The following is a 12,174-nucleotide window of genomic DNA, read 5'->3' as shown; positions in this document are numbered from 1 at the left end:
CCACTTACCTGCTTATCATGCAGCTAGGAATTCTGCTGGCCTGTTGTACATTCCCATGAAAGTATGCAGACTGATACCACCACAACCTCCCTAAGTGAAGAATAATAAATCTAACACAGCAACTCTACTCAAATGCTTTAGAAAAGATCCTCAAGGTCATCAAATTCATGACATGCCTCAGAATGGATTTAGAAGCGTTTTCCCCAAAGACAGTAGGTCCTTGTATTTTGTTTGCTAACTTCATCTTTAGTCTATGCAGCTGTTCTTTAAGAAAGCAGTTTCAAAAATGTGAGTTAAGGATCTTTTTGGCTTGAAGCATTAATCCCCACAGTATGTACTTCAAGGGCATGAATTAATCATTAAGTTGTGATCAATTTACTTGTGATAGCCCTTCTTGGTATCTCATCAGGAACACCCCCATCCCATCATGAGAGCCTATTTGTATCCACAGATAGGAGATTTGGGGAGTAGGGGAAGAAAAGGAAAAAGAAGTGGTCCAGAGACTTAGATCTATGACCCAGAGCATACATTAAATACTCAGGCCTCATTTAGAGAATGCTTTAGAGTCATTCCTGGGGTTGGGCCCTGGGCAAGTCACCATAGGCAAATCATTCCCCCAACCCCATTTAAAATCTTGGAAATAGAAAACCACCATTTGGAAAACACTGCAACAATAATAACTGCAGTCCATCATCAAAAGATGTTAAATCAGTGGATGGATGAGATGCAATATAATAACATATTCCTTCAAGATACTTACTCATTACAAGGGAAATAGTAACTTTTGAGCGGCAAAACTTGCTAGAACTATCTTAACCAAGTTATCAAAGCTAGCATCATCAGCAATGGGACAATAAATATCATGTGCTCTCTCACATGATGCAATGAGAAGGGTGTTCTTGGCAAAAATATAAAACCTGAATTTAATCATGAGGAAACATAAGACAAACATTACTGTCTAACAATAAACAGTAGATTTTAATCATGAGGGACACTCTACAGAATAACTGGTGAGTACCTTTTAAAACTTTCAAGGTCAAAGAAGACAAAGACTGAGGGACTGTCCTAGATTAAATCAGAATAAAGAGGCATGACAACTTAAAACAATGTGTGATCCTGGATTTGGATCTTGGTTCAGGAAAAGGATGTTAATGGGACAATTGGCAAAATTTGAATAAGGTCTGTAGATTAGTTAACAGTATTACATCAATGTTCATTTCCTGATTTTGATCACTGCACTGTGGTTATGTATGTGTTAAAATTTGGGGAAACTGGGATAACTACTATTAAAAAATGGAAAATTTCAAGGGTTGGAGAGGATGTAGAGAAATAGGAACACTCGTTCATTGCTGGTGGGAACATAAAATGGTGCAGCCACTGTGGAAGACAGTTTGGTGGTTCCTCAGAAAGTTAAGTATCAATTACCATATGGCCAAGCAATCCCACTGCTAGGTATATACCCAAAATAATTGAAAGCAGGGATTTGAACAGATATTTGCACACTGTTGTTCATAGCAGGATTATTCACAATCGCCAAAAGATAGAAGCAACCCAAGTGTCCATCAGCCAATGAATGGACAAATAAAATGTGGTTTATATGTACAATGGAATATTACTCAGTCTTAAGGAGGAATGAAGTTCTGATACTTCCAACATGGATGAATCTTGAAGACATCATGGTGAGTGAAATAACTCAGACATGAAACAGCAGTATTGTATGAAACAGCAAATGTATGATCTCACTGATATGAAATAATTAGAATAAACAAATGTAGAAACTAGAATATAGGTTACCAGGGGCCAGAGTGGGGGAAGGGAATGGGGAGTTAATGCCTAAATTGTACAGAGTTTCCATTTGGGACAATGGAAAAGTTTTAGTAATGGATCGTGGTGATGGTAACCCAACATTGTGAACATAACTAAGAGCACTGAATTATATATTTGAATGTGGTTTAAGGGGAAATTTTAAGTTGGATATATATAACTAGAATAAAAATTTAAGAAAAACAAAAAACAGGACTGTACAATGCAGTGAACCCTAGTGTAAAGGGTGGACAACAGTTAATAGTACAATTATATAAATGTTCTTCCATGAATTACAACAAATGTACCACACTAACGCAAGGTGTTAATAATAAGGTGACATATGGGAACTCTGTATTTTATGATGATTTTTCTGTAAACCTACAACTTCTCAAATAAAAAATAAATTTTAAAAAATTAGAGAAGGTGGTTAAAGGGAATACAGGAATTCTTTGTACTGTTTTTGAAAATTTTTTGAAAGACTGGAAGAAATGCAAAATGAAAGTTAACAAAATCTTTGAACACAAATGGAATCAGAGGAAAAGAGACATCAGAGCAAACCTGATGAGCAAATGAAGATTGGCAATTTCAGAAATGTGAACTCGTTCACTCAAAAAACTGAGTCTTTATGATATGCCAGAGGCTGTGCTTGGAGCTGGGGATACAGTGAAGAATAAGGCAGCCCCTGGTATCAACTAGGCCTCAGCTTGGACTAGAAGGATGGTTTTTGTTTGCTTGTTTGTTTGTTTTGGTGGGGGAGGTGTTTAAGTTTTTATTTCATATTCATAAACTTAATTCTGCAATCCAGCTAGACTTGGAAGGGCAAGATAAAGTAGAACCCAAAGAACTACAGCGAGAGCACAAAGAGGATAGATAGGATGCTGAGAGCAGACGAGGGGTGGTGGGGCGCTCTCCTGAGCTACAGAAGGAGTGGTCTGGTGGTTAAGACAAAACACAATCAAATTTAGATTTGTCCACAGTCAGCAATGGTGATCTTCTTGTTGGCCTTGCCATTCCTGGACCCAAAGTGCTCCATGGCCTCCACAATGTCCATGCCCTCTTTCACCTTGCAGAGACCACGTGCTTGCCATCCCCTCAGTCTTAGCTGTGCAGATGGAAAACTGGGAACCAGTATTGGCCACGGACAACATGCAAGGACCCGTATGCTTCAAGACGAAGTTCTCATCATCACAATTCTCCCTGCAGATGGGCTTGCCACCAGTGCCGTTACGGTGGGTGAAGTTATCACTCTGGCACATAAACCCAGGAATAATTCTGTGAAAGCAGGAGCCCTTATAACCAAATCCTTTCTCCCCAGTGCTCATTACATGAAAATTTTCTGCTGTCTTTGGAACTTTGTCTGCAAATAGCTCCAAGGAGGTGTGACCCAAGGGCTCACCATCGACGGCGATGTCGAAGAACACAGTGGGGTTGGCCATGTCTGCAGGCGGGGGACTGTGGCAGGGGTCATGGTTGTCGGCTTTGATGAGGGCTATATTAGAAACATTAACAAAGTGTTATGGGAACACAGATGTAGAAGAAGTTATCAGAAGTTACGGTGTGTCATAACTGGGCAAGAAGCAGCATGGAGACATTACAAAAGCATGGGAAGGAGAGAGTAGTAGTGGGATTTGGGAAAAGTTGTAGAGAAGATGGTTGAGCAGGTTTGTAGGAAACACATGGGCAGACAATAGAGTTGAGTAGGGCTGGAGAGTAAAAATGAAGTAGTAATAGCTTCATCCCTTGGAGTGAGGAGATGAGAGGATACCTTTGCCATATTGTTGGGCTTGGGAAGGAGAGCCTATGAATTGGGAGGGAGACAGAGCTGGTGGTCCTTGGGAACAGGCTCTCAGTGGCTTCACAGTGAATGTGAGGGTGGAAGATGGTGATTTCTTGGAAGGCAGATAAGAACAGAGCCTCCTACAACCAGCTCAGATTCTTCGGGTGTTGCCTTGGTAACAAGAAGAAGGCTGAAGGTGGCAGACATGCCGACATCAATAATGCATGCCAATGGCAGTGCTGCAGAGCTTTCTCAGCACCGGTCGCTGGTGATGGTGCCTACTCCAGCTCCTGCTCCTGCTGTGCTGACCCGAGTCACGGAGGAGCCAGGCCCCTGCAGCCCGGGACATGAGAGCCCCCAGCGCGCAGCACCTGGCCTGCCAGTCTCCCGAACACCAAGGAAGGCTCTCCGGAAATGCACTGATGGAAGGCCTGAGATTCCAAGGCTAAGGCTTGGCCTTTGTTATTCAGTCTGAAATTTCTTAATTCCAGTTAGAATCTAACTCAAGCTCTCTCCAACAGCTCATCTCTCAGCTCTTCTTAAGCCATCTTTAAAAAAAAAAAAGAATGGCCAGTTAAGAGATATTTTCTTTCCTGTGAAACATTGATGCTTAGGACTACTCTGTGTTAGTGACACATTATACCTACTGGTTCTTGTGGCTGACTGCCGTGAGCCTTAGGAAGGAGAAGAGAAAAAATATTAAATGCAGTCCTCATCTGGCAACTAGAATTTAATACTTGGGAGGCTAAACCTAAGAAACAGCCAAGCCAAACAAGAAGAGATACAAATACAGCCTGCATCTAAGATAATTTTAAATTCCAAAATGAACATAAATATTTGCCCTCAGCCAAATAAGAGAGTATCAACCATTAGCCAGCACTGTGTGATGAGATGCTGGTTTGTTTGTGTGTGAGTGTGTGAGTGACATGGAGGGGGTGGCTGAGTGCTCAATGCTGAAAAGATTGCTCAGTGGGACAGTAACTACAAAATGTAATGTTTCCTCCAGTAGCTGTATTTGGACAGCATTTTATTTTTAATTCCTGAGTGTGGCCAGCAGATGGGGATAGCTGTTTGTGGGTAGATAATAACAAATACCACGTATAACCTATTTTGTAACTTTTGGGGTTGAACCAAAAAGAGAAATCAAATTAGCTTTTTTATGACTGCATGTTAGATAACCTCAAAAGGATGCAAGATAACTTACAGCTCCCCTATTCAGGTAACACTCAGAATTATATTTCCCTAATATTTATTGAGTACTCTTTACCAGGAGGCTCTGTACTACACTTTAGTCCTTACAACAGCCCTATGAGCTAGGTAATATTATAGCCAGTTAGCTGTTCAAGTTCGCACAGCTGGCCAGTGGAGGAATGGGGATTTCATTCCAGCCAGTGTGGCTCCAGAACCGTACTCTCAACCATTGTATTATATCCTGCTTCAGTGTAACTTGGGCTTTGATGTCAGACAAATGGATATGGTTTGAATCTGGAGGAACTGGAAGGGGGGAGGGGGGACATAACGAGCAAAATGTAGATTAAGCTTTCACAGCAGAAGAATCACTTCAGAAACAGAAGAAAAATTGGGCAAATACTTCCCCATATTCCCAAAGAAAATTAAAGAAGATAAATTACAAAATTGGTTGAAAAGTAAGGTGGCAGAGTTTAGGACAAAAAAAAGAAAACATAGATATAAACATTACAAAAATTAAAGCCATATTAAAAGGAGCAAGAAATAAAATAGACACTGATGAAAACACAAGAAATTAACTTTTAAAAAGAGAAAATTAATGACTTACAGGAAGGTGATAAAGATACAAACAACAAATTATCTGAAATCAAGAATAAAATGAGAATTCTATTGATGTCCAGACAGCAAAAAACAAGTCACCCACAAAGGAAATAAATCAAGCTAGCCTCAGACTTCACATTTTCCAGTAATTTGCAAAGTCAGAAGACAATGGAGCAATGTCTACAGAGTTCTGAACAAAACTGTGATCTAAGAATTTTAAACATACTCTATATGCCATTCACATTAAAGAGGCAAAAAACAGGTATTCTGAAATATGCAAAAACACAAAAATACTTTTACAGGATAGGCAAAACTGCAGAAATTGAACAAGTAGTTAAAAGACAAAGAGACTACACACACGGACCCAGTCAGTTTTATAGGCAAGATCAACCAAACACATATGTCCTTATTATACAAATCATTGCAGGGAACAGAAAAAGAGAAACTTGCCCCAACTCATTTTATGAGCTAGTATAACAGTGATGTCAAAACTGGGCAAGGGGTATACGGGAAAGGAAAATTATAATCCAATTTAACTAGCAAACATTAATGTAAAAAATAACTAAATAAAATAATAGTAAATTGAATCCAGCAATGTATTCTTTAAAATACATAATGACTGTGGAGTGCTTCATCCCGGGAATGCACTGACGGTTTAGCATTAGAAAAAGCTATTGATGTAATTCACCACATTAACGTACTAAAGGTTAAAAGCCATATGCATGCCTCAGTAAAAGCAGAAAAAGCTGTTGATAAATCATCACTCATTTACGATTTTAAAAAAATAACACTAAGACAAATAAGACTACAAGGTAACTTTCTTAACCAAAATAAAGCAATTTTCCCTCAAAGATCTACCAAATTTAGAGTGCTAGAAACAATCCTTTAAATTTAGGAACACAGATGGATTCATCCTATCTCTACACCTGTTCAATAATGAGCTAGATAACTTAGACAATTCAACTTTAAAAAGAAATAAAAGGTTTATAGTGTATAAATAAATAAACAAGATTACCATTATATTGAATGATAAAATTTCCCACATGGAAGCACCAAGAGAATCTACAGATTATTAAGAACTAATAAGAGAGTCCAGCAATAATGATGGATGTATGATCAATTTATAAGATTTAACAGAATTATCATATACCAATAAGAAGCAAGTAACATGTTAACTTTATAAATTGTACAAAAGCTGTAAGTTATATTTGGATAAGTCTAACAAAAATATGTACAAGATATTTATAATAAAATTGCAAAACCTTAAACACATAAAAGACCATTTAAATAAATAGATACACTATCTTCAGGGGTGGAAAGAAGCACTATTGTAACTTGGACAATTCTAAGTTAAAACATACAATTAATGCAATTCCAACTAAAGGCCCAACAATGATTTTTAACAGCACTTGGGAAGTTAATCCTACAGCCTTTTGAAAGAGCAGATGGACAAGAGGAACCAGCCCAAATTTGAAAAATAGGTTACTCATAAAGAAAGAAACCCAATCGGCCAAGAAATATTTGAAGAGTTGTAGAACCCGAGGAAAATGAAAATGAAGCAATGCAATGCAATTTCCCACAAAAGAGACTGGCAAAACAAAAGTCTGATAACACCAAAACTGAAGAGCAAGGCGGCAGTACCTGGTAAAGTTTAACATGTAAAACAATTGTGGTAAAACATTAATGCATATTTTTTAATCCCAGTAGTATGTACATAATTATGCCTTGTATCTGTTCTGTACTTTCTAATGTTAGAAATCCTTCATTATTTTAACAATATTAATACAGATAATGAACATAAATAAACACATAAATAAATGAGCCAAATATAAAACTGGAAGTAAACCAAAGATTTATGCTTAAGGATGTTCACCGAAGGGATGTTTGTAAGACAGAAAACTGGAAATCACCTACATGTCCAACAATAGGGGATGAGCTAAATAAACTGTGTACAATAAAATGCCATACCGTACATTACGTTTTTATATGTGTATTAAAAAATATAAAAGTGTATTGTTAAGAGATGAGACCAAGCTGTAAAACAACACATATAAAGGAATCCATTTATTTTCTTAAAAGCAACATACTGTATATGCTTGTACATGCACAGAAAATGGTTGAAAGGATGCCCAGGAAACTGTTAACAATAGTTTACTCTGACTACTGGGACTGGGAAGGGGAAGGAGATTTTTAGTTTTTAATTCATGCTCTTCTAATTATTTGACTTTTTTTTTTATCATGGGCATATTTCTTTTGTATTTTAAAAACAGCTTTTAAAAAGTTATTTTTGCTTGTAATAGCAGGTTACAAGTTGATTTGCTGAGTCATTCCAGCTGCAGAATAAAAAAAAAATCTTTTTTCGAGTTTTAACTCATGGAAGGAACTTGGGTTTTACCACCATTACTCATCACATAGTCTTTTATGCCTGTTTATGTCATCTTCACAAGGACTGGGGACTCCAGGTATTTTGGTTTGCTAAAGCTACTGAAATGCTATAATATGCCAAAAATGGACTGGCTTTTAAAAACCCCCAGCCCCCACCCTCATTGGCTATCCCTTCCATAGTCATTTCCTGGTTGGGTCATTACCAATAACGACAACCCCTCCCTGATCTTAGTTTCAAGCACTCTACTCTCCACTAGCCCCCGTTTTTCCATCTCACTCATTCCAGAACCCAACTGAACTGATCATTCATCTTGCCACCTTTTTAACTGCGCCTCATCCTCCCTTCCCCTCACTTATCTCCTTATCCAGCTTAAATTCTGTGATAAGTCTCAACTCTGCCTAAAATGCCTGTGCCCGCCCAGCTGAAGGAGCTTGCAGAAAACCAACAAGGCTTCAGGAGTTGCATGGATGAGCCATGGAATATCTGGGGGAAGAGAATCCCAGAAACAAACAGCTGGCACGAAGACCCTGTGTCACGAGAGTGTACAGAGAGCTTAAGGAATAACAAGGAGGCCAGGCTGCTGAAGCGGATTGAACAAAGGGAAACCCAAGAGAAGTCGTGGTCCCAGAATTGAGTACAGAACCAGATCATTTAGCTTAGCAGGTTGTAGACTGTGGTGAAGACCGCCTTTACTCTGAGTGAGACGGAGGAGCCATCTGAAGCTTTTGAGAAAGGAGTGACATCAACTGACATATCTGCAGAGGATACTCGGGCTGTGGTGTTGAGAATAGGCTATGGGGAACAGGGGCAGAAGCAGGGAAACCATTTAGGGGGCTGTGGCACTAATCCAGGCAAGATGTGGTGGCTGTGCTAGTCTGGGAGCTGAGCAGGTGATTGGGAATGGTCTGATTCTGGATCTATTTTGAAGGTAAAATAGGATTTGATGATTGGATGTGGGGTGTGAGCAAATGTAAGCAATTATTTCATGTTTTTGTTTTTGCTTTGTTTGTTTTTTGGTTTGGTCTACTTTTTGGTGGTGGTTGTTTCTTTCTTTTCTTTTCTTTCTTTATTTTTTTTTGCCAGCACACCGAAAGGAAGGAGTTGTCATCGGCTGGGATGGAAGCCTACGGGTTGAGCAGGGTTTATCTGGGAGAAGATCTCCATCCCTTTCCCTGCTGTGTTTTTCTCAACAGCGTGGATGAAGGAGAGCAGGGCTGACCCACTGGCTCTCCATGGTTGGCCAGGGGAAACCGGGGCACTCAGTGAACAGTCTCTCCGAGGATGCATTCAATGAAGAATGAGGGTCCCAAGAGGATATGAAGGTGATTCTACCAGGCAGGGAACTGGCAGCTGAGTAGGTAAAGAAAAACAAATATCAATTACACAAGCTGTAAACAAAAAATCGTTTCCTTTCATTCCATTTCTTTTTAAAATCAGTTACATCTGGAGGAACAATACATATTTTTGTTTCCTATCAGGAATTTAAATCTGAACCATAGATGAGGTTCTTGTATGCTGCTACCACATCCTTTTCCTGTTTGATAATGAAACAAGTGACCTTAGCAAATCAGCATCTTCCAGAATGGAAGGATCCCTGTCTGAGGTGTGATTTGGAGAGGGGCCAATCAAATGTGGTCTGACCATAATTTAATTTTGATTTTAAGAACTCCAATTGGCCAAAATAAATACCTTGTTCCATTAAGAATGATATCAGGTAATGTGTCTGTTCATTCTTTTAGACATTCATCTCTCCAGAGATTTCAGGTAATGCTTTTTCACAATTAATATCCACCCAAAGATCTGCTTTTGTAAACTGAGGCAAAGTATCATTCAGTCCTGATGAGGGTAAACCGTAGCTCCCCTTTCTGACTGCGTAGGCGTACCCTTCAACATACCCCAGCTGAAGGAGAAAGTTCCCTAAAGACAGAAAATACTCTGGGATATTAAAACAGTATATAGTCTCATTCTTAGTCATCTCTACAGAATAGCACACCTGGTTGACTCAGAACATAGAAATTTCCCATAATCCCTGGCAAAGGCTGGAATTGAGACAGAAGCCACAATATGTGGGACTTCACAATCGAGGCAAGTAGCGGAGCTGGAGAGTTCAAGCATGTGCTAGCATGATGCCCCAGAAGACCCAATGGGGCCAGTTGCTTCTCTGCAAGCATCAGTGAGGGGTTGTCCATGCATCAATTTAGGATCCTGCATGCATCAGTTTAGGGGCCTGTCCAGACCAATCAATTAGCAACAGACACCACTAAGGGCACAGAGGACACCTGTGAACCTAGAGTCCTCTTTTCCCCTTATTTCACCATGAGGTCATATAAGCTTCCCATATTCCTAGATACCATCTTAGAGAGGAGCCAGGGGAAGGGAGGAAATCAGAAAGATTGTGCACTTATCTGAAGGAGACTGTCTTCCAAAGGAGGATATTTTAAATGGAAGAGATTATGATGCTCTTAATTGGCCAGTTTAAAGTTTAAGTTGAGTTGTGGTGTATGAAAAAAATTTTCCATGCCCCAGTGGGGAAGAAATACAGACTTGGAGGAGGCCCATTGCTAAGAGGTCAGGAAGCAGAATGAAAACTGTAAACAGGCTGATGAGATGACTGCTGCTTTTCCTTCCATTGGCATTACACACTGATGACCGGGACACTGCCTGTTGTCTCTGTGTGGCCTTCTCAAGGCTCTTTCAAATACCATAACACATCTGATTCTGACTGAGCTCTGCGAGGATAAGTGGGCAGATATTATTACTGCCATTTTATAGAGGAGAAAGCCGTCTGGAAAAGTGGAGCATTATTGGTTAAGAACATAGACTATGGAGCCAGTCTACTTGGGTCCAAACCCCAGTTCCACCACTTGCTAGCTATGAGGCCTGGAGCACATTATTAACCTCTCGGTGCCTCAGCTTCCTCATCTGTAAAGTGGGATAGTTTGCTAATGCTGCGGAATGCAAAACACCAGAGACGGACTGGCTCTTATAAAAAAGGGGTTTATTTGGCTACACAGTTATAGTCTTAAGGCCATAAAGTGTCCAAGGTAACACATCAGCAATCGGGTACCTTCACTGGAGGATGGCCAATGGCGTCCGGAAAACCTCTGTTAGCTGGGAAGGCACATGGCTGGCATCTGCTCCAAAGTTCTGGTTTCAAAATGGCTTTCTCCCAGGACGTTCCTCTCTAACAAGCTTGCTCCTCTTCAAAACGTCACTCACAGCTGCACTGAGTTCCTTCTCTTTGAGTCAGCTCATTTATATGGCTCCACTGATCAAGGCCCACCCTGAATGGGCGGGGCCACGCCTCCATGGAAATATCCCATCAGTTATCATCTACAGTTGGGTGGGGAGCATCACCATGCAAACAACCTAATCCAAACGTTCCAACTTAATCCCCACTATTATGTCTGCCCCACAAGATTGCATCAAAGGATATGGCTTTTTCTGGGGGACATAATACATTCAAACTGGCACAGTGGGGATTACAGTAGATGCTGCTTCATAGGACTGCAGTAGGGAATAAATGGGCTTAAATATATAAAGTGTTTGCAGCAGCACCTGGCACAAAGTTAGCATTGCATTAATGGCAGCTATGACATCAGAGTCATTAAGTGGACTGGTGAAGTCACCCAGCTTCCAGAGCCAAGCCTGGAATCCAGGACGTCTGTCTCAGCGCTTTTGCTGCTTGGTTAGGTGATTTCACAATTGTCAAGCAGTGGAACCCAGGACTTCTGACCTTAAAGTACTTCATCTATCACGTTTACTATTAATTCCTATTGCTGTTAGTATGATTATTAATTACATTACTAATTACACTATTAATTACATTACTAAATAGTAATTCCTGACATCTGCATCTCTACAGTGACTGAGAGCTGAGTACTTTCTTGGGGATTATGTTGTCTAAGCTGCCAACAATGCTTGGTGGTGAGAAGAGCCTCTCCATGGGAAAGAAAAAGTAGAAAAGCCAGGTTCCTGCTTTCAGGAAACTTTAGATCCTCCTAAAGGATGTGAAACATGAACGCCTGGAGCCACCAGGACAGTGGAGCCGGGCAACCCAAACGTCAGGCCCTGGGATGAAAAGAACCTTCCTCCAGGGACAAGATGACATTGAGAGATGTGCTGGTGGCATATCGAAAAATGTGTGCCCAGTTGCAGGAGATCTTGTGCTTGTTTCTGCTCTTGGGAGAATTACTGACCAGTGACAGTGGCCCCCAGAAGGCACCAGGATCTTCTGTGGCCCTGAGACCACTCCAGAGCAGGCTGCCAAAATATCCTAAGCACAGAAACTCGCCTAAGTCCTCCAGAAGAGGATCCCCAGCAGTGCGGACAGATGAAGCTAAAACCCCACCCTGCTGCACAAGGAGAATTTATAGTTCAGTAGTAAAAACACAGAACAGGGATTATTTGGCTGAGG

At 40.4% G+C, this 12,174-nt stretch overlaps 1 pseudogene; it reads right to left on the bottom strand.

The window, feature by feature from the left end:
* Nucleotides 1-2,767: 2,767 nt before the first annotated feature.
* Nucleotides 2,768-3,242, bottom strand: LOC119527363 (annotated as a pseudogene).
* Nucleotides 3,243-12,174: the final 8,932 nt, after the last annotated feature.

The sequence above is a fragment of the Choloepus didactylus genome, chromosome 1, assembly GCF_015220235.1.
Source record: "Choloepus didactylus isolate mChoDid1 chromosome 1, mChoDid1.pri, whole genome shotgun sequence".
NCBI lineage: Eukaryota > Metazoa > Chordata > Mammalia > Pilosa > Megalonychidae > Choloepus > Choloepus didactylus.
Note: the sequence above shows the minus strand (reverse complement) of the source record. Positions and strands in the feature narration are given on the sequence as shown.